The sequence below is a fragment of the Dipodomys merriami genome, unplaced genomic scaffold, assembly GCF_024711535.1.
Source record: "Dipodomys merriami isolate MVZ:Mamm:240054 unplaced genomic scaffold, mDipMer1.0.p SCAF_1, whole genome shotgun sequence".
Taxonomy (NCBI): domain Eukaryota; kingdom Metazoa; phylum Chordata; class Mammalia; order Rodentia; family Heteromyidae; genus Dipodomys; species Dipodomys merriami.
This window is the reverse complement of record NW_027202270.1, coordinates 128,691,598-128,712,022: the sequence shown is the minus strand read 5'-3', so window position 1 is coordinate 128,712,022 and position 20,425 is coordinate 128,691,598. Positions and strand designations below refer to the sequence as shown.

The 20,425-nt window shown below is 39.5% G+C and overlaps 1 protein-coding gene across 11 annotated transcripts in view; it reads right to left on the bottom strand.

Moving 5' to 3' along the window:
• The window catches only part of Numb (NUMB endocytic adaptor protein), a 127,830-nt gene that overhangs the window by 60,914 nt on the left and 46,491 nt on the right, over positions 1–20,425 (bottom strand). For 8 of the 11 annotated variants that reach the window (XM_070030694.1, XM_070030777.1, XM_070030749.1 and 5 more), the window contains one exon: positions 17,175–17,259. The exons of 2 other annotated variants lie outside the window; for them this stretch is intronic. The gene's annotated coding sequence lies outside the window, so the exon portion shown is untranslated. Of the gene's footprint in view, positions 1–11,580; positions 11,779–17,174; positions 17,260–20,425 lie in introns of all 11 variants that reach the window. One more of the 11 variants, XM_070030712.1, reaches the window with a different exon arrangement.

The following is a 20,425-nucleotide window of genomic DNA, read 5'->3' as shown; positions in this document are numbered from 1 at the left end:
GACAAAGGAACCACTTGACAACTTCCCTTAAGGAAGACACCAACTATGTTTAAATGGATCTAACAAAATTTATTAACTCTCTGGGAAGTGATTTATTGTTGTAAATTTACCATTGTACCAGTATGGCACTGATAGACTACAAATATCAACCAATTTGAGGGTTAAATATCTTGTCACTTCTAGTACTCAGTTTGAGTATTTTTGCAGAGCATTAGATATTAATGATTCTCAAGTTATGTTCGATGTCATGCTAAGATTTCCACCGTGGGCTGGGAAGTTGGCTCAGTGGTAGAGCGCTTGCCTTTCATGCATGAGGGCCTGGGTTCAATTCCTCAGCACCACATAAGCAAAAAGAAAAAAAAAAAAAAAGAATTCCAAAAAAAAACGAATGTTAAAAGGGGTGCATTGATCCACAGGCACTGTATTCCTAAACTGCTCTGTTGAATGGCAACTCCTTTGTACAAGTACTTGAAGAAAAGAAAATTTTATTTATTTATTTATTTTATTTATTATTTTATTTTTATTTTTTGTGGGTTGTGGGGCTTGAACTCTGGGCCTGAGTGCTGTCCCTGAGCTCTTCAACTCAAGGCAAGTGCTCTACCACTTGAGCTACAACACTACTTCCAGTTTTCTGGTAGTTTATTGGAGATAAGAATCTCATGGAAGCCGGGCGCTGGTGGCTCTCGCCTGTAATCCTAGCTACTCAGGAGGCTGGGATCTGAGGATCGTGGTTCAAAGCCAGCCCGGGCAGGAGAGACCGTGAGACTCCTATCTCCAATAAACCACCAGAAAACCGGAAGTGGCGCTGTAGCTCAAGTGGTAGAGCGCTCGCCTTGAGCTGAAGAGCTGAGGGACAGCGCCCAGGCCCAGAGTTCAAGCCCCACGACCGACAAAAAAAAAAAAAAAAAAAAAAGAATCTCATGGACTTTCCTGCCTGAGCAGGCTTTGAATCGTGATCTTCAGATCTCAGCCTCCTTGGTAGCAGGATTACAGGCATGAGCCACCGGTGTCCAGCTATTTCTAAAAAAGTGACATAAGCAAAGGATTAACTGAAGGAGGTAAAAAAGTTAGCTAAAATAGTAGGATGAAAAAGTAAATAATGCAAGCACTGAGGAAGTAAACTTGCCTAATGTTTAAAGAACAAAAGGGTATTAGTGTGCAAAATAAAGACAAGAGAGTAATACAAATGAAACCCAATGAGTTACTGAGTATAAAGTCATATATATAGCCTGATGACTTTCCTCTTAAGAGAGGAATCCAGTAACAATTGATCGGCTGGGTAAGGAAGAATTATGGAGATATGTCAGGAATAAACCTTAGGATCTGCTGCTGTCATAGGTAATCCTAGGAAAACCAGGTATGTGTGCCCCTGATTCTTGCTTCCATATCAGTTCTATCATGTAAATGGAAGAAAAGTGCAGTACATTCCACAGTATTAATGCAGGAATTAAGGAGATTTATCTTCACTTTTACCCTTGTTAAGTTTGACGCACTTCTAGGACTTCCAGGTTAGGTTCAAGATGAAGAGTCTCCTGAATGCTAGATTAAAAACTCACATCAGTTTCTGTTTTTTAACACAGTCAAGTATGAAATTTTGATACATATCTTTGTTGTTTCCCTTTCATACACAACCATTTCAAGTAAAAAGTTGTGTCAATAATCACAGTAATTTAAAAATCAGCTATGGGCTGGGAATGTGGCTTAGTGGTAGAATGCTTGCCTAGCATGCATGAAGCCCTGGGTTCAATTCCTCAGTACCACATACACAGTAAAAAGCCGGAAGTGGCACTGTGGCTCAAGTGGTAGAGTGCCAGCTTTGAGCAAAAGCAGCTCAGGGACAGCGCCCAGGCCCTTAGTTCAAGGGTCAGGACTGGCAAAAGAAAAAAGGAAAAAAAAACAGCAATATTTTAAGTATTTTCAATGGTAATTAACTTATGCTTGACAACAAATTTCTTTTTTTTTGGTCCAGTAGTGGGGCCTGAACTTTGGGCATGGGCGCTGTCCCTCAGCTCTTCAGCTCAAGGCTAGCACTCTACCACTTGAGCCACGGCGCCACTTCCAGCTTTTTTTTTTCTGCTTATGTGGTGCTGAGGAATCGAACCCAGGGCCTCATGCATGCAAGGCAAGCGCTCTACCACTGAGCCACCTTCTCAGCCCCGACAACAAATTTCTTGAACCCTGATAACTACGTATGTATATAATGACTGCAATGTGCCTACACTAAAGAGATGTGACTGATAATAGAATCAGTTCCAAAGTACTTTCTATGACGGATAATCAGGGTAGCAAAATAAAGGTTGAAAAAAAAAATACAGCTTTCTAAATTTTCTTCCAGTTTCACTGCCTTTGTTATACTCATCAACTAAGGAGGTTAATTCCGAAAATCTTCTCTAACAAGTTTAGTCATGTAACATATACTATTACTCATGCCCCTAAACAAACACAAATTCTCTAATAGAAAATAAAAAACAATATATTTCATACAGATAAGCTACACATGATAAAGACTCATCTGATGAAAAAAATATCAAAACTAAAAAGACCAAGAATTAATGGCACAGAAGGTATAATGTGTATCAATGGAGCCAAGTGTTTATCATGAGGATAAAGCAGTAGGATCATAAGTTGCAAGCTTGTCTCAAAAAAAGAAACAAACAAATTGCAGAATTTCAATGTGATATATTAGTGAGCTTTAGATTCCAAATTTGGACTATTTCTGTTAAAATAAAAGCTTTCTTTTTTTTTTTTTTTTTTGTCGGTCATGGGGCTTGAACTCTGGGCCTGGGCGCTGTCCCTCAGCTCTTCAGCTCAAGGCGAGCGCTCTACCACTTGAGCTACAGCGCCACTTCCGGTTTTCTGGTGGTTTATTGGAGATAGGAGTCTCACGGTCTCTCCTGCCCGGGCTGGCTTTGAACCGCGATCCTCAGATCTCAGCCTCCTGAGTAGCTAGGATTACAGGCGTGAGCCACCAGAGCCCGGCAAAATAAAAGCTTTCTTAAGAGGCATTGTTCAGTAACTCTATAATGATACAAGACTATATATATTTTTACCTTGGTTATTTACATTAGGATAGATTACTTGGAAAACTGTAAAAGTCTAAATCTTATAGAAGTATGGCTGACATGGTGTGGGTGTGGCTCACGTGGTAGAGCACCAGCCTAGCAAGCAGAAGACTGAGTTCAAACCTTAGTACCACTAACAAAACAAGTACAGTTTAAGGATTCTGGGAGCTAATCATTATACACTCCAAACAAGAGACACTAGTCTAATGGAATTTCTCCTAATTTGCATGTGAAAGATCATCCACCTGAGAATGAAAGAAAACAGGTTGAAAACAGGTTGAAATTATATGAGATAGTTTCCCCTCAAAAGGATCATGTTGCTGAAGACTCAGTCCCCAGCTGGTGATGTTGAGAAGTGACTGGATGTAACTTCATTATTGGACTAGTCTCTTGATGAGTTCATAACTGAACTCATTTCTTCTCCTGGCTCCCCACTGTGAGGGGAGTAGCTTTGCTCTGCCACACTCCTCCCCATCATAATGTTTTGTATCACCACAGCTCAATAAATTCTTCTTTTCCCTAGTTGCTTAAATATTTTGTTGTAGCAGCAAGATGGGGACTAACACGGTATTCTCATTTTAAGGAATTTCTAAAAAAAAAAAAAACCACAAAAACAAAACAATAAGCAACTTGAATATTGGTTTAAATAGAATATTAATAGAAAATAGGCTGGGCACTAGTAAATCATGCCTGTCATCCTAGCTAGTCAGGAGGCTGAGATCTGAAGATTATAGTTCAAAGCCAGCCGTGGCAGGAATGTTCATGAGACCCTTATCTCCACTTAACCAGAAAACCAGAAGTGGCACTATGGCTCAAAGTGGTAGAGACCTAGTCTTGAGCAAAAGAGCTCAGGGACAGTGCCCAGGCCCAAGTTCAAGCCCCATGACTGACCAAAACAAAAGGTAAGCAAAACATACACACATTTTATAAAAGTACAGAAATAATAAGCACAGGAAATGAAGTGCATTAGTACCTTGGAAAATGCAAATCAAAGTACAAAGAGCATCATCATACATTCATAGGAAGACAAGTTGAGACAATTAATTTTGGAAATTAGTTCAGCACTAACTAGGGAAGTTTAAGATGTATATAACCTTATAAATATTAATTTCATTTCCAGGTACATATCCTATAGAAACTCTTATACATTTACACAAGGAGTATACAATCATGCTGTGTAAAATAACAACAAACCCATAACACCAAGAATATCCATTGACAGAAAAAAAAATACACATTAGGTTACTACCTGCCAGTAAAAATAAATGAGCCAAAGATATAACCATCAACATGTATGAATTTCACAAACATTATGGTGGGGGCTGAATACACTGCAGAAGAATATAGTATATATGGTTCTTTTCATGAACAATAATTACTGAAACTCAACGAATACTGCCTGTATACCAGGAATTTTTCTAGGCCCTTTGTGTACTACTCAAGAAATCTCCACAAGAGTTCTATCAGGTAGATTCTATTTTTAACCTTTATTTCACAGAAAGAAGAGTGCAAGTAAAGAGGTGAAGATAAGTAATTTGTCCAAATCACACAGTCAGTAGGTAGCAAAATTTCCTTATATCTGTGCTCTTAAGAGCCTGCATTACATTGTATGTTTCTCAAAAATACACAACATGAAACAATATGTTTGAAGATAGATAACAGACAGATACACAGATAAATATATACATCTTTTTCTATAAATCAACCATTAAGACTTTTAGTAAGATGGAAAGTAAGTCACTTAAGGTCTTTTGTGGAATTGAGAATAAAGATAGAAGCACATAAACACATAAATTCCTGTAATTATGACACATTTAATGAAAAAGAAGAAAAAGTTGCAAAGTTTAAGTCTGAGTTTTACTACAAAAGTTATGTATAAAAAATTACTATAAGCTGGGCGCCAGTGGCTCACGCCTGTAATCCTAGCTACTCAGGAGGCTGAGATCTGAGAATCACGGTTCAAAGCCAGCCCGGGCAGGAAAGACCGTGAGACTCCTATCTCCAATAAACCACTAGAAAACTGGAAGTGGCGCTGTAGCTCAAGTGGTAGAGCGCTCGCCTTGAGCTGAAGAGCTGAGGGACAGAGCCCAGGCCCAGAGTTCAAGCCCCATGACCGACAAAAAAAAAAAAAAAATTACTATAAAGAAATTTACTTAGCTGGGTGCTGGTGGCTTACACCTGTAATCCTAGCTGCTCAAGAAGCTGAGATCTGAGGATCACAGTTCAAAGCCAGCCCAGGCAGGAACATCCGTGAAACTTTTATCTCCAATAAACTACTCAGAAAACTGGAAGTGGTGCTGTGGCTCAAGTGGTAGAGCTCTAGCCTTGAGCTGAAGAGCTAAGGGACAGTGCCCAGACCCAGAGTTCAAGCCCCATAACCGACAAGAAAGAAAGAAAGAAAAGAAAGAAAGAGAGAGAGAAAGAGAGAGAGAGAGAGAGAGAGAGAGAGAGAGAGAGAGAGAGAGAGAGAGAGAGGGAAGGAAGGAAGGAGGAAGGAAGGAAGGAAGGAAGGAAGGAAGGAAGGAAGGAAGGAAGGAAGGAAGGAAGGAAGGAAGGAAGGGAGAAAAGAAATTTACTTAGTATAGACAAAATTAAAATGATCCAGAAGCTTCTAAAGGACACTCAGAATAATGGGAACTATATCCCTAATTAAGGAGACTATCTGGGCCTGCTCTCGATTACTCTACGTTATATAGAACAGATTACAGCTGGGTCTAACTTTAACTTACTCCATTTTGTAAAGGAACAGTTTTGACCTAAGCTACTCTATTTTGAGTATAAGTGCCAAAATAATGACTTTCCTCTCCCTCCCTCCCTCCCTCCCTCCCTCCCTCCCTCCCTCTCTCTCTCTCTCTCTCTCTCTCTCTCTCTCTCTCTCTCTCTCTCTCTCTCTCTCTCTCTCTCTCTCTATCCAAAACTGGGACCTCAACTCAGTAGCTGTGGTTTTTGCACATTGGCTAGCACTCTACCAACTGATCCATGTCTCCAACCTTGTCTTTACATCTTGTTTATACAAGTAAACAACAGGCATAGTACACACCAGATATAAACTGATACTTTATTTGTGCCAGTGAACAAGTAAATTTGTAAACATATCAAATCATATCTAAAACACTGAACTTAAACACATAATCTTATTAAATACACCAAATGTAATCCCCTCTCATCTGGATCATATAAAAGGAGGGAAGCTTAACACAGTGGCAAGGTGGCACATACTGACCAGGTGGTAAAAGCATCATAGATGACAGGCATTGAATTCCTGAATCTGTCCCAGACTTTAGCTCAGTACAATACCTTTGACCCCATCCACTCAGACCCAGTAAGCTTGAGACTTCAGTGCTTGGAATCAGCAGGGCCTGATCTAGTTTGGTGTATTTAACCACCAGTAGTGACTCTCTTTTTATCTGTATCAACTCAAGGCTTTAGCTTTGAGCAAGACCTGTTTGAACTCTGAAAACAACTTTAACTCTTTCTCAGCTTTTTGTACTGTATATATCAATGTGAAACATAATATGTGATCTCTGAGAGTTAATAATTAACAACAACAAAAAAGCCTGCTTGCCAGAGGTTTAGGGCTATCAAGCAAAATCAGTAATACTTGGTAAATTAATGTTAATGAAATTGATATAGCTTGTAAATATACTATTAGTCAATAAATTCTGACTGTGGAAAGACACACATGAAAACTTCAACATCATCATTTAAATCAAGCATATAGCACGTGCTTTTTGGCTAGGAAGATTAGCACAACTTTTCCTTTGCTTTTTTGGGAACCATTTGCTTTTTTTTTTGAGTTGGTTGTGGGGCTTGAACTCTGGGCCTGAGCTCTGGTCCCTCAGCTCTTCAGCTCAAGGCTACTGCTCTACCACTTGAGCTACAGCGCCACTTCCAGTTTTCTGGTGGTTTATTTGAGATAAGAGTTTCACGGACTTTCCTGCCCGGGCTGGCTTTGAACCGCGATCCTCAGATCTCAGCCTCTTGAGTAGCTAGGATTACAGGTGTGAGCCACCGGCACCTGGCTTGAATTCAAATTTTGGAAATATCTTGTTTTATTAATTTAGAATGATTATTAATTTACTTAGAACATGTTGCACATGGTTCAAGCCATGTACTTTATTTATGCCAGTAAGCAATTAAATTTGCACATATATCACATCATATCTGAAACACTAGACTTGAACACATGATCATATGAACACACAAAATGTAACCCCCTTTCACCTGGAGCATATAAAAGTACAAACCATATGCAATAAGTCACGAATAGAGGTTTACTGTATAGCATAAACTGAAGGAACAGAACTGTACAATCATCTATACTATTCAAATTGTTCTTAATTCTCACTTTCACTGTTTTCCCAACAAACCTGGCTGAATGTGCATATACAGAATTCCATTGTATACATAGTTACAATTCTATTCCAAAATTTTACAAGGAAAATTACAAAAAGGGAAAAGAATATGTAATGACTGAACATCTGTCAAAAAAGAAAAGTACCATTTGTTCATTCACTCAAAACTAAGTTAAAATACCAAATACCATCAAAACATGATAGACTATATTAAGCACAAAGATTTTTAAATTTTCTTTGATTTGATGTCAATAATAATGCTTTTGGGGGTTGGAGATATAGCTTAGTTGGTAATAATAATAATGCACTAATAATGCTTTTGAATTTTTTTTTTTAAAGCCAGTCCTGGGGCTTGAACTCAGGACCTCAGCACTGTTCCTGAGCTTTATTTGCTCAAGGTTAGCACTCTACCACTTGAGCTACAGTGCCACTTCTGGCCTTTTCTGTTTATGTGGTGCTGAGGAATCAAACCCAGGGCTTCATGTATGCTATGTAAGCACTCTACCACTAGGCCACATTCCCAACTCTGACTTTTGTATTTTTATGGTATGATTTTTTTTTTTTGTCGGTTGTGGGGCCTGAACTCTGGACCTGGGCGCTGTCCCCCAGCTCTTCAGCTGTAGACCAGCGCTCTGCCACCTTAGCCTCAGCCCCACTTCCGGCTTTTTCTGCTTATGTGGTGCTGAGGAATCGAACCGAGGGCCTCATGCATGCAAGGCAAGCACTCTACCACTCCACTGAGCCACCTTCCCAGCCCCGACTTTTGTATTTTTAAACATAGCATAAATATCAGTATGCCAATATAATAGTAATTTCTATGTGTATCATCATAGTCTCTTTGTAATTTGTACTATTTCTTATTATATGTAGCTTGTTTTTAAGATTTAGGGTAGAGGTGTGGCTCAAGTGGTAGAGTGCTTGTTTAGCAAACTCAAGACCTTGATTTCAAATCTCAGTGATGGGGGAGAAGGAGAGAGACTTAGAGTAAAGGAAAAAAAAATTCTTTTTTTTTTGGGGGGGGGTCCGGTCGTGGAGCCTGAACTCTGGGTCTGGGTGCTGTCCCTCAGCTCTTCAGCTCAAGGCTAGCGCTCTACCACTTGAGCCACAGCGTCACTTCCGGCTTTTTGCTTATGTGGTGCTGAGGAATCGAACCCAGGGCCTCATGCATGCAAGGCAAGTGCTCTACCACTGAGCCACCTTCCTAGCCCCCAGAAAAAAAATTGTTGTTTAACCAAGTCAAGTAACTGAAAAAAAGTAAGGGACCCTAGTCTCCCATTATGGTCAAAGGAGTAGAGGTAGGCCAGTTCCCTACTCTTTCAATTCTGGATTATATACTGGTCCAATTAATAAAATTAGCTTAACAAGAAATAATTCATAAGTAAGTTGTATTATAGGTACAGGGCTCACCAAGGTTGCAAGTGGTTCACACCTGTAATCCTAGCTAATAAGAAAGCTGAGATCTGAAGATTGCAGTTTGCAGCCAGCCCAGGCAATCAAGTCTGTGAGACTTTTATCTTCAATTAGTCACCACTTCTAAAGTTACTTTACAAATAGATTAATGTCAGGATAAAAAAACAAAAGGTTGGTATATATTTGTAAATATATTCCTTCTCAAATGTTACATTTAATTCAGCTTGAATACAAACCCAATTTATAGAAAATGTGAAATGTATATAGATCAACCTAAAAAAGAAGAATAGCTTATATATGTTAGGGCACACCAGGAACTCTACTATCTTCTGTTAGAAAACCTGTATTTACAGTATTGTCAAAGAAAAAAATTTACATATAGATTATTCCAAAAATTTCCATGGCTAAAACTAAAAATTACTTTGTTTCATCAGCTGTAAGACTAGGAATTTAAAAACAAAAACAAATTAACTTTTGGCTGTCATTAAGACTGGTGTTTGAAAACAGAACCAAGTCCCAGTTTCAATGTCCTAATTCTCTAGTTACATACCACTCAGCCCTGATTACCATTTAGACCACATGTTCTCAACCAGAGAACCACAATAGACCACTATACTTCATTAGGTTTAGCAACCCTTTAAGATTACATACAAACTTGGATGTGTATACACCTGCGTACTTTCTGGGGTCCAGAGTCATCAGAATCTCAAAGGATTATTTAATCATAAACAATTTACCACTGATCTAAACACAAGTCCATGATTCGATTTTAAGGTTTCTACTTTATGAATATTTTCATCAGCCTGCTTATCTACAAAATTCCTATTTGTTTTGATACAGAGTTTTCCTATTCATTCCTTAAGGATAGGTAGAGCTTCATAAAATGAACTCCTATCTATTTAAAATGGCCACTGAAGTTGGTTTCAAAAGTTGAACCTGGGTCAGCCTGATGGCACATGCTTGTAATCCTAGCAAGGTGGAGGTAGAGCTACGAGGATCCAGACTTTAAGGCAAGTCTGTACTACTTAGCAAGACCTAGTCAAAAAAAAAAAAAAAAAAAAAAAAAAGGCACCTGTGGCTCACGCCTATAATCCTAGCTACTCAGGAGGCTTGATATCTGAGGATCATGGTTCAAAGCCAGCCTGGGCATGAAAGGCCGTGAGACTCCTATCTCCAATTAACCACCAGAAAACCAGAAGTGGCACTGTGGCTCAAGAGGGACAGCACTCGCCTTGAGCTGAAGAGCTAAGGGAGAGTGCCTAGGCCAAGTTCAGGCCCCATGATCGACACTGGGGGGGGGGGGGGAAACAAGCCATTTAATTGAACACTTGACTTTCAATTGAGAAAACAATTGGTGAACTGCATTTTTCAGCAATGGTTATTACTTTTTAAGTCATGTTAAAGGTTTTATACATAAAAATATATAAATCCAAAAGCCATACTATGTGACACTGGTGTATACCTGTGATCCCAACATTTGAGAGAATGAGGCAGCATGACAGAGGCCAGCTTAGCCAAACAGTGAGCCCCTGTCTCAAAAACAAAGCAAAATAAAACAAAATATGATCATCCCTTTGAACCCTACAACACACACACACATACACACACACAAGGTTGACTTCATTAGGATCATATTACTTCAAGAATTGAACCCTTACTTGCAGAACAAAATGATTTTGCTCTGATATACCCAAAACTTATTTAGCAAAGAACATCTTGATGAGAAAGGGCAGAATTACTGAGATTTCTAGCCTACTTTCTACACTGACTTTCTTCCTCTAAGCATCTGTCAAGTGTGGGATGAGAAAAAGGTGCTAGAATCTGGGGAGGCAGACTAGAATAAAAATATATTTTGTTCTAAGAATGAGATGTGGGAGAGAGGAGGAGGAGGGGGAGAAGAGGGGAAAGGAAGGGGAAACAGGAAAAGTAGAGGAGGGGGAGGAGAGAGAGGAGGGAAGGGTAGCCTCTAGAAAATTCATAAAAATAGTAAGCTATTAAAAAGCAGCTTTGTTGCCAGGTGCTGGTAATCCTAGCTACTCAGGAGGCTGAGAGCTGAGGATTGTGGGTCAAAGCCAGCCCAGGCAGGAAAGCCCCTAAGACTCTTTTTTTTTTTTGGCGGGGGGAGGGGAGTCCAGTCATGGGGCCTGAACTGGGCACTGTCCCTCAGCTCTTCAGCTCAAGGCTAGCGCTCTACTACTTGAGCCACAGCGCCACTTCCAGCTTTTTTCTTTTTGCTTATGTGGTGCTGAGGAATCGAACCCAGGGCCTCATGCATGCAAGGCAAGCACGCTACCACTGAGCCACCTTCCCAGCGCCCTCCCCCCAGACTCTTATCTCTAATTAACCACTAGAAAAACTGGAAGTGGAGCTGTGGTTCAAAGCAGTAGAGCCCTAACCTTGAGTAGAAAAAGTCAGGGACAGCACCCAGGCCCTGAGGTCAAGCCCCATGATGGACCAAAACAAACAAACAAACAAAAAACAAAAAACAAACCCAGTTCTGCAGTAAAATGCTCATGGCTCAACCTGTAATAATAGCTACTTAACAAGCCAAAATATGTAGGACAGTGGTATGAACCCAGCCTGGGCAGGAAAATCCATGAGACTTTGTCTCCAAAATAACCAGCAAAAGGCAGGACTAGAGGTATGGCTCAAGTGGTAGAACACCAGCATAACAAGCATGAGGTTGGAAGTTCAGAACAACCCTAGTACTGACAATAAACACAAAATACTAGCCAGGCAATGGTGGCTCACACCTGTATTTCAGGCTACTCAGGAGGCTGAGATCTGAAGATCGCGGTTCAAACCAGCCTGGGCAGGAACATCCGAGAAACTCTTATCTCCAATTAACCACCAGAAAACTGGAAGTGGCACTGTGGTTCCAGTGGTAGAGTGCTAGCCTTGAGCTGAAGAGCTGAAGGGCAGCGCCCAGGTCCAGAGTTCAAATCCTACAACTAACGAAAACAACAACAAAATAATAAAAAACAAACAAACAAACAACAAAAACAGTTCAGCTCCTCTTACTGACAAATAATTTGGCAAATTATCTGCCCATATCTCTGATTCTCTGTCTCTGTCTCTCTCTCACACACACAACACAAATTTTTTATCCCTCTCTAATCTTACACTTTCTTGTTCCTCCTCCTCTTATCCAAGTTATCAATAAAAAATACTTCTAAAATACATCTCAAATCTGTCCACTGCTCCTATCTGTGCCACAAGAACTGCAATGGTTAAAGACAACTTCAGTTTTTTTATCTGGACTAGTATAAACCACCAACCAGGAGTTATTTATTTTGTACCTTTCTGATCAATTATGTTCAATGTAGCAATGTAGTCTCTTAAAAATGTAAAATGGCACTGTGTAATAGTGCCATAGCTTTCTCACATATCTTCAAATTAAAAGAAATCAGCATTCAATATATCAGTACTGCATAATAATTCACACTGCTCAAGAAGTGTTTACAAACATTCCAAATGCAAACTTTATGTATTAAGGTATGGCCTTTGCCTGACTCAGGCAACTGAGAGCTACCTTAATTAGCTCTAGGGTCCTTTCAGTTGACTGAAAACTTGTTTTTGCTTTGGGCCTGTTGTTTCTCTCTTCCTGATATATTACTCCCCTACTTCTACTCCAACTTCCTCTTAAACTAAATGTTATTTTACTGATAAGAACTTTTTCCCCTTTCTGTCGGTCTGCTTGCCTGCTTGCCTGCCTGTCTGTATGTCTCTGTCTTTGTCTCTATTTCTCTATTTGGTCAGTACCAGGGTTTGAACTTGAAGGCCTCAGAACTGCTTGGTGGCTTTACTCACAGCTGGTTCTCTATCACATCAAAGAGGTTGATGGTCGCCATTTTCTGCCACTGACTAAAGCGCAGAAAATCCAGTTGACAATAAAGGAAAAAAAAAAACATATGAAAGAGAAAAAGGTAATGTTCAAGATTTTATTATACTTTAGGAATAGCTGGAACCCATAAAAATCTTGCTCTTAGAAACTGGGGCGGGGGTGGGGGGGACGCCTGGGAAGGTGGCTCAGTGTACAGTGCTTGCCTTGCATGCATGAGACCCTGGGTTCCACTCCTCAGCACTACATAAGCAGTAAAAGCCCGAAGTGGCACTGTGGCTCAAGTGGTAGAGTGTTAGCCTTGAGCTGAAGAGCTGAGGGTCAGCGCCCAGGCCCAGAGTTCAAGCCCCATGACCAAAAAAAAAAAAGAAACTGGGGATGGACGGGGGAGGGGGGACTGGGAAGGCGGCTCATGCTTGCCTTGCATGCATAAGGTCCTGGGTCCAATTCCTCAGCACCACATAAGCAGAAAAAGCCAGAAGTGGCGCTGTGACTCAAGTGGTAGCCTTGAGCTGAAGAACTGAGGGGCAGTGCCCAGGCCCAGAGTTCAGGCCCACAACTGACAGGGGGGAAAAAAGAAATTAGGGGACCTCTATGTCCTTATAATAAACTCTTCTTTTCACCTTAAAAGTATGAAAGGAGAAAGGCCAGAAGCACTGGCTCTTTGGAAAGGCTCCAGAGATATAGCACCAGCTATGAGTGAAAAAGCTACTTGAAGCCCTGAGTTGAAGTCCTGGTGCTGGAGCACATGCAAATGCTTACACACACACAAACACAAAAGCACACACACACACAAAGACATAGAAACATAGCAGAAGTAGCAGATGATAAAAAATGCTTTGAATGTCTTTATATCAAATACTTTAAAGTTGCATACAGAATACATGAATTCCTAAAAAAAAAAAAAAAAACTCTAAAAACTACCCTAAATGATTTCGAAAACTGAATACATAGCTTCATCCACCAAAATAGTAAGCCTACCCTGTAAATATTAAGCCCAGGCAAATAAACAGAAGTTTAACAAAACTTTTAAGAAACAGATCATTACAGTCTTCTAGTCTTATTTTCTAAGAACTTTATTAGTTTTTTTGAGGCTGGCATAATCTGGTCTGGACACCAAAGCCAAATTATGATACTTAATAAATAAAAATTACAGGTCAACTTCACCTATGAACATAGATGTACAAATTTTCAGTAATAATAAACTAAGGTGAATATGAAAAACCATCATGCCAAATTTTTATTACACTGATACAAACATAATTCAGCATTAGAAAACCTATAAACATAGCTAGAAATATGAACTAAGGGGTAGCCTGCCTGCCAAACATAAGGTCCTGTGTTCAAATCACAATTCTGAAAAAAAAATGTGTCATTGTCAACATAAACAGAAGAAAGTAGGAAAACCACAAATACGATCGCCTCATAACTGTAAGAAAAGAAAAAGCAGCTGATGAAATCCAATTTACATTCTTCACATACAAAAATATCTTAGCCAGCTGGGTGCCAGTGGCTCATGCCTGTTATCCTAGCTACTCAGGACACTGAGATCTGAGCATCATGGTTCAAAGCCAGCCCTGGCAGACTCTTAGCTCCAATAAACCCAGTCAGAAAATCAGAAGTGGCACTGTGGCTCAAGTGGTAGAGGGCTAGCCTTGAGCTGAAGAGCTAGCTGAGGGACAGCGCCCAGGCCCAGAGTTCAAGCCCCATGATCGACAAAACAAAACAAAACAAAACTTAGCCAACTGTAAATATCTTTAAACCATGAAAAGTATCTATCAAAACTCTTAACTCAATGCTAATTCAGTGGTAGAGCACATGCTTAGCATATGTACAACATCTTGAGTTCTTACCTCCCAATTAACCACCCAAAAGCCAATGATAGAGCACTAGTTCAGTGACCTTACCCAGGCCCTAAGTTCAAGCCCCAGGATCAGTATGCACACACACACAGTGTGTCCTTAAGACTTTCACTATTAATACTTGTATTGAATAATGTTTTGTTTTGTTTTTGGTCCGGTTGTGGGGCCTGAACTCTGGGCCTGGGCACTGTCCCTCAGCTCTTCAGCTCAAGGCTAGCGCTCTACCACTTGAGCCGCAGTGCCACTTCCGGCTTTTTTTTTCTGCTTATGTGGTGCTGAGGAATCGAACCCAAGGCCTCATGCATGCAAGGCAAGTGCTCTACCACTGAGCCAACTTCCCAGCCCTGAATAATGTTATTCTAAGTCCTAACTATCATAGTAAGGAAAAAAAATAAAATGAAGGAATAATAAAGAGAAGGAAATGAAGAAAAAGAAAAAGAAGCACTAGAAAGAACTTTCATTCACAATAATTTGACTATGTAACAAATCCAAAACCATCTCAGATAACTAATTTAACTAATTTAGAAAGGTGGATGAATATATGGGGTGTGTGTATTTTTTTTTTACAGGGGTGCAGGTCTTGGGGCTTCAACTCAGGGCCTGGGCATTGTCCCTGAGCTTTTTTACTCAGTGCCAGTTCTCTACCATTTTAAGACACAACTTCACTTCTAGATTTTTTGGTGGCTAAATAGAGATAAAGAATCTTAATGACTTTCCTATCTAAGCTGGATTCAGACCACAATCTTCAGATCTCAGCTTTCTGAGCAGCTAGGATAACAGATAGGAGCCATCTGTGCCTGACTAGATCCTATATATTTTTTTAAAGCTTATGCTATGAAACAGAAAATGGAAAGAAAAAGAACAAAATACCATTTACATCAAAAGAAATAAGGTCTTTAATGATAAAATCTAAGGGAATACTCAGGAGACCCTTATGGGAAAAAATTTTGTAAAAGACATAAAATACCTAAATAATTAGATATACCATGATCAAGGACAGGAAAACTCAAAACCATAAAATAAAGGGAATAAATGCATAGCTAAGAAAGCTTGGATTCATGAACCAGCCTAGTTCTACCTTTTTTTTTTTTTTTTTTTTTTTGGTCAGTCATGGGGCTTGAACACTCTGGGCCTGGGCCCTGTCCCTGAGCTCTTCAGCTCAAGGCTAGCACTCTACCACTGGAGCCACAGCACTACTTCAGTGGTTAACTGGAGATAAGAATCTCACAGACTTTCCTGCCCCAGGCTGGCTTTGAACCATAACCCTCAAATCTCAGCCTCCTGAGTAGGATTACATGTGTAAGCCACAGGTGGCTGGCAGTTCTATCTTTTAATTAGTATTTTTTGAATATTTACAAACTTGACTCAAATTATCTCCATTCATGAATATTTCAACAACTAGTACAATCTTTTATCAGCCACAAATCATAGATATTTTACTTAATCTGTAGTAAAAGTTAACATGGCACTTTAGAATTCTGATAATTGCAAGAGTTCTAGTTGAATGTCCTCTGGTCTTATTGTTTCAAAGTCAGTCAGTGTTCTGGAAGTAAAGAATACTGCCAACATTTTACAGAATATGTAAGGCTTTATTCTTGGTAATTATCAGTCAACACTGTCAAAACACCATGTCCTTGAAAGCTCCCTGAAAATGTGGACATCTGTTCTGAGATTGAACTTCCAAGAAGAAATCATACAAACTACACTCATAATAATCCCATTGACTCAAAGGGTGATGCTAGTGAAACTTACATATGTGTAAGACCCTTTATGTGTGAGACCTATAAGTAGTTTCCCAACTACTTTACAAAAGATCTGAATGCGATCAATGTGATCAAATCAGTCATTTTCTTTTTTTTTTTTTTTTGTCAGTCGTGGGCCTGAACTCTGGGCCTGGGCGCTGTCCCTCAGCTCCTCAGCTCAAGGCTAGTACTCTACCACTTGAGCCACAGAGCCACTCCTGGCTTTTTCTGCTTATGTGGTGCTGAGGAATTGAACCCAGGGCTTCATGCATGCAAGGCAAGCACTCTACCACAGAGCCACCTTCCCAGCCCAAATCACTGATTTTCTTTAGGTCTAATTTATACAAGTTTATTTTGGTTTCTGTAAGTTTTGTGATATTCTATATTGTTTCCTAAATGGTTCTACCTAAATTTCCTAGGAGAATTAAAAATAATGTTTGCTCTACTAGTTGTTAAGACATGATAATACTTATTGATGACATTTATTAAATGCTTATTATGTGCCAGGACCTGTTATAAGTGTTTTGTATGTATTACATAAGTTAAGCATCACAGGTGGAATATCATGCAGATAAATGAACTATAACCATTTTATACATAGGAAAACTAAGGTACAAAAAGTAACTTTCCCAATGTCACACAATACGTGAAGCTTAGAGATTCACACCCAAGCTGTCTGTCCCCAAAGCCCAAACCCTTAACTACTATATTATACTGCTTTTCACAATATTTTAAAAAAGTAATTATTATAAAGGAACAAAAAATTAACCATTAAAAATTATTCACAAGAGTTAAGTAATAGTTAAACATTAGTAATACCAATACAATTTATCATAGACTGATACTTCACAGCTATTTCAAAGTGTCATGGCCATGATTAATAGTTTTGAAGTTGGACAGACCTGGCTCTGAATGTTGGTTGTGCCCTTTACAAGCTGTGTGACTTTGAACAAGTTTCGTAACTTCACCAAGCCTCAGTTTCCTCATCTGTAAAATGAGAATAATAAATATCTCATAAAATTGTTGTTAGTAATATAATTATTGCTGTATTATACTGATATGGTAACTCCAAACAAAACAATGGTATACAAAATGAAAGAAGACGTTTTTGTCCAGAAAACAACTTTATTATAATGAGATCACTTAATGTGTAAGATTCACACATTAATAAAGAACCACCACCTTCTCTAATATATAACAAATACTTCCCCTAGCCAAAAGTCAATTACTTAGAGGCAAATCACTGCAAGTTATCTCTCTCTAGCTCTCTCTATGATATCTATATATTGAGATGTCTATACTTCCAGAGGCAAGGACTGAACTCAGCCTTGTGACATACAAAATAAGCACTCTACTGCTGAACTATATGCCCAAACCTAATCAATGGGTTTTTGAAGTAACATATATACAAACACAGAAAAACAGACAAATGGATTAAGACAATACAATTTATTGAGAGCAACTCTCACAAATCCTGTTCAGCACATATCCTTTTTAAGATTAGCAGTATTCAAATAACCTAAAAAGGGAAGTGCTATGTCAAGTGGTCCCGGTAGGAAGCAATTTGTACTAAGAAAAAAGAAAAAAGTAGGACAGAAAATGGGCCCAGGTTATATAATGGTAGCCCCTTTGTACATAACCTTTTCAACAACAATAAAAAATATTTACAAAAATAAAACAATAACTCAGGGTTACTGGAATATAAGGGAAACATTCTAAATGACCAAAGGGTTCTAGTATCTCACACCTGTAACCCTAGCTACTTAGTAAGCTGAGATCTGGGAATTGATGCTCAAAGCCAGCCCAAACAAAAATGTCCAAGAGATTCTATCTCCAATTATCCTGCAAAAAGGCTGTATGAGAGGTGTGGTTCAGTGAAATAGCATCAGACATGAGCTGTGAGAGTGCTCCACCCCCATACCAGCATTAAAAAATAAAAACAACAACAAAGACAAAAAAAAGAGCAAAAATGATCTAATGTACCTGCACATTTAATTCCAATTTACATCCCTTTTCACATGAACTAAGCCAAAAACAAGAACAAACAAATGAAACAAAACCTACTCATTTTCTGGAAGCAAATTGTTAAAAAGAAGAAAAGGCAAAGTGTTAAAAAGAAAAAAAGGGGCTGGGAAGGTGGCTCAGTGGTAGAGTGCTTGCCTCTCATGCATGAGGCCCTTGGTCTGATTCCTCAGCACCACATAAGCAGAAAAAGCCAGAGTGGGGCAGTGGCTCAAGTGGTAGAGCACTAGCCTTGAGCTGAATTGCTGAGGGAAAGCACCCAGGCTCAGACTTCAGGCCCCACGACCAACAAAAAAAGAAAAAAAGAAAAAAAAACACTTGGCATACAATCTAGGGTTTTATATTTTGTTATGTATATTTCTTCTTCTTCTTTTTTTTTTGGTCGGCCGTGGAGCTTGAACTCTGGGCCTGGGAGCTGTCCCTCAGCTCTTCAGCTCAAGGCGAGCGCTCTACCACTTGAGCTACAGCGCCACTTCCGGTTTTCTGGTGGTTTATTGGAGATAGGAGTCTCACTGTCTCTCCTGCCCGGGCTGGCTTTGAACCGAGATCCTCAGATCTCAGCCTCCTGAGTAGCTAGGATTACAGGCGTGAGCCACCAGCGCCCGGCTTTGTATATTTCTTCTTGTGTAAAAGAAAATGGCTGGTAAGGGTAAATATTATCGAATTACATTTAAAGAAGTAGGATTGGGGTTCAGTGATTCATGCCTGTAATCCTAGCTACTTGAGAGGCAGAGTACCAACAGAATGACAGTAATAATGAGCTAGCCTTGACCAAAACAAAAACAAAAAGTTAATGAGAACTCCATCTCAATAAATAAGCTGGGTGTGGTGGTATACATTTGTAATCCCAGCTTGGTGGGAGGCCCTGGGTGGAATGATTAAGGTCTGAGGTCTATCTCTAGCAAAAACAAGAGAACCTATCTGGGGGGAGGTAATATAGTCTCCTGGGTACTCAAAATGAAGAAAATTTAAAAACTACAACAATAAACACCTGTATAATGGAACATTGTCAATACTTCAAGAAAGGAACAAATTGCCACATGCCTTAAAGAGAGCACTGGATACAACTATGTTGTGTATACACAGTGTTACAGGAACAGCAAGGAGATAATAAGGATACAAAATTCTCAGTGATGAGAGGGTAAGAAGGTAGGCTATAAGACTGAGAAGGGAGCCAAAATGTGTTATTGGTTGTTCATAGGCCATTGTACGTATTTAAGATAAAAAAGGGAAAGTTGATGGAACATTCTAAAGAAGAGGAATAGTCAGATCTAAAATTTAATAGGATCACTTTGTCTATCACATGTAAGGAAATCATAATGCAGGGTGTCAGTTAGGAAACAAAGTAATCCAGATGAGAGGTGATAATAATGGCTTGGATCAGAATGAGCAATATAGATAGGTCAGAAATATGATCCACCTCTAACTCCAGTAGAGATCACATCTGTACAACAGAGAAAAAAATCACTAAATGAGTAATTTTGCAATATCTACAGTAATTTTCCAAGATCTATGCAAAGTGACAATATTCTGGATATACCTTAAGGGTGGAGTTGACAGAATTTGGTTAATGAATTCAAAGTGAAGGGTGATAAAAATGAAGAGTGAACTGGGAATGTGGCTTAGTGGTAGGTAGAGTGCTTGCCTAGCATGCATGAAGCCCTGAGTTTAATTCCTTAGTACCACATAAACAGTAAAAGCAGCAAGTGATGCTGTGACTCAAGAGGTAGATTGCTAACCTTGAGCAAAAGAAGCTCAGGAACAAGTTGGGCGTTGGTGGCTCATGCCTATAATCCTAGCTACTCAGATGGCTGAGATCTGAGAATTGCGGTTCAAAGCCAGCCTGAGCAAGAAACTCTGTGAGACTCTTATCTCCAATAAACCACTAGAAAACCGGAAGTGGCACTGTGGTTCAAGTGGTAGAGCGCTGGCCTTGCCTTGCTTGAGCTGAAGAGCATAGGGCCAACGCCCAAGCCCAGAGTTCAAGCCCCAAGACCGACAAAAAAAAAAAAGAGGCAGATCAGGGACAATGCCCAGGCCCTGAGTTCAAGCCCCAGGACTTGAGAAAAAAAAAAAAAAAGTGAAGGGTGAAGGAAGATTTTAAGTGAATAACGAAGAATGGACTTGCCAT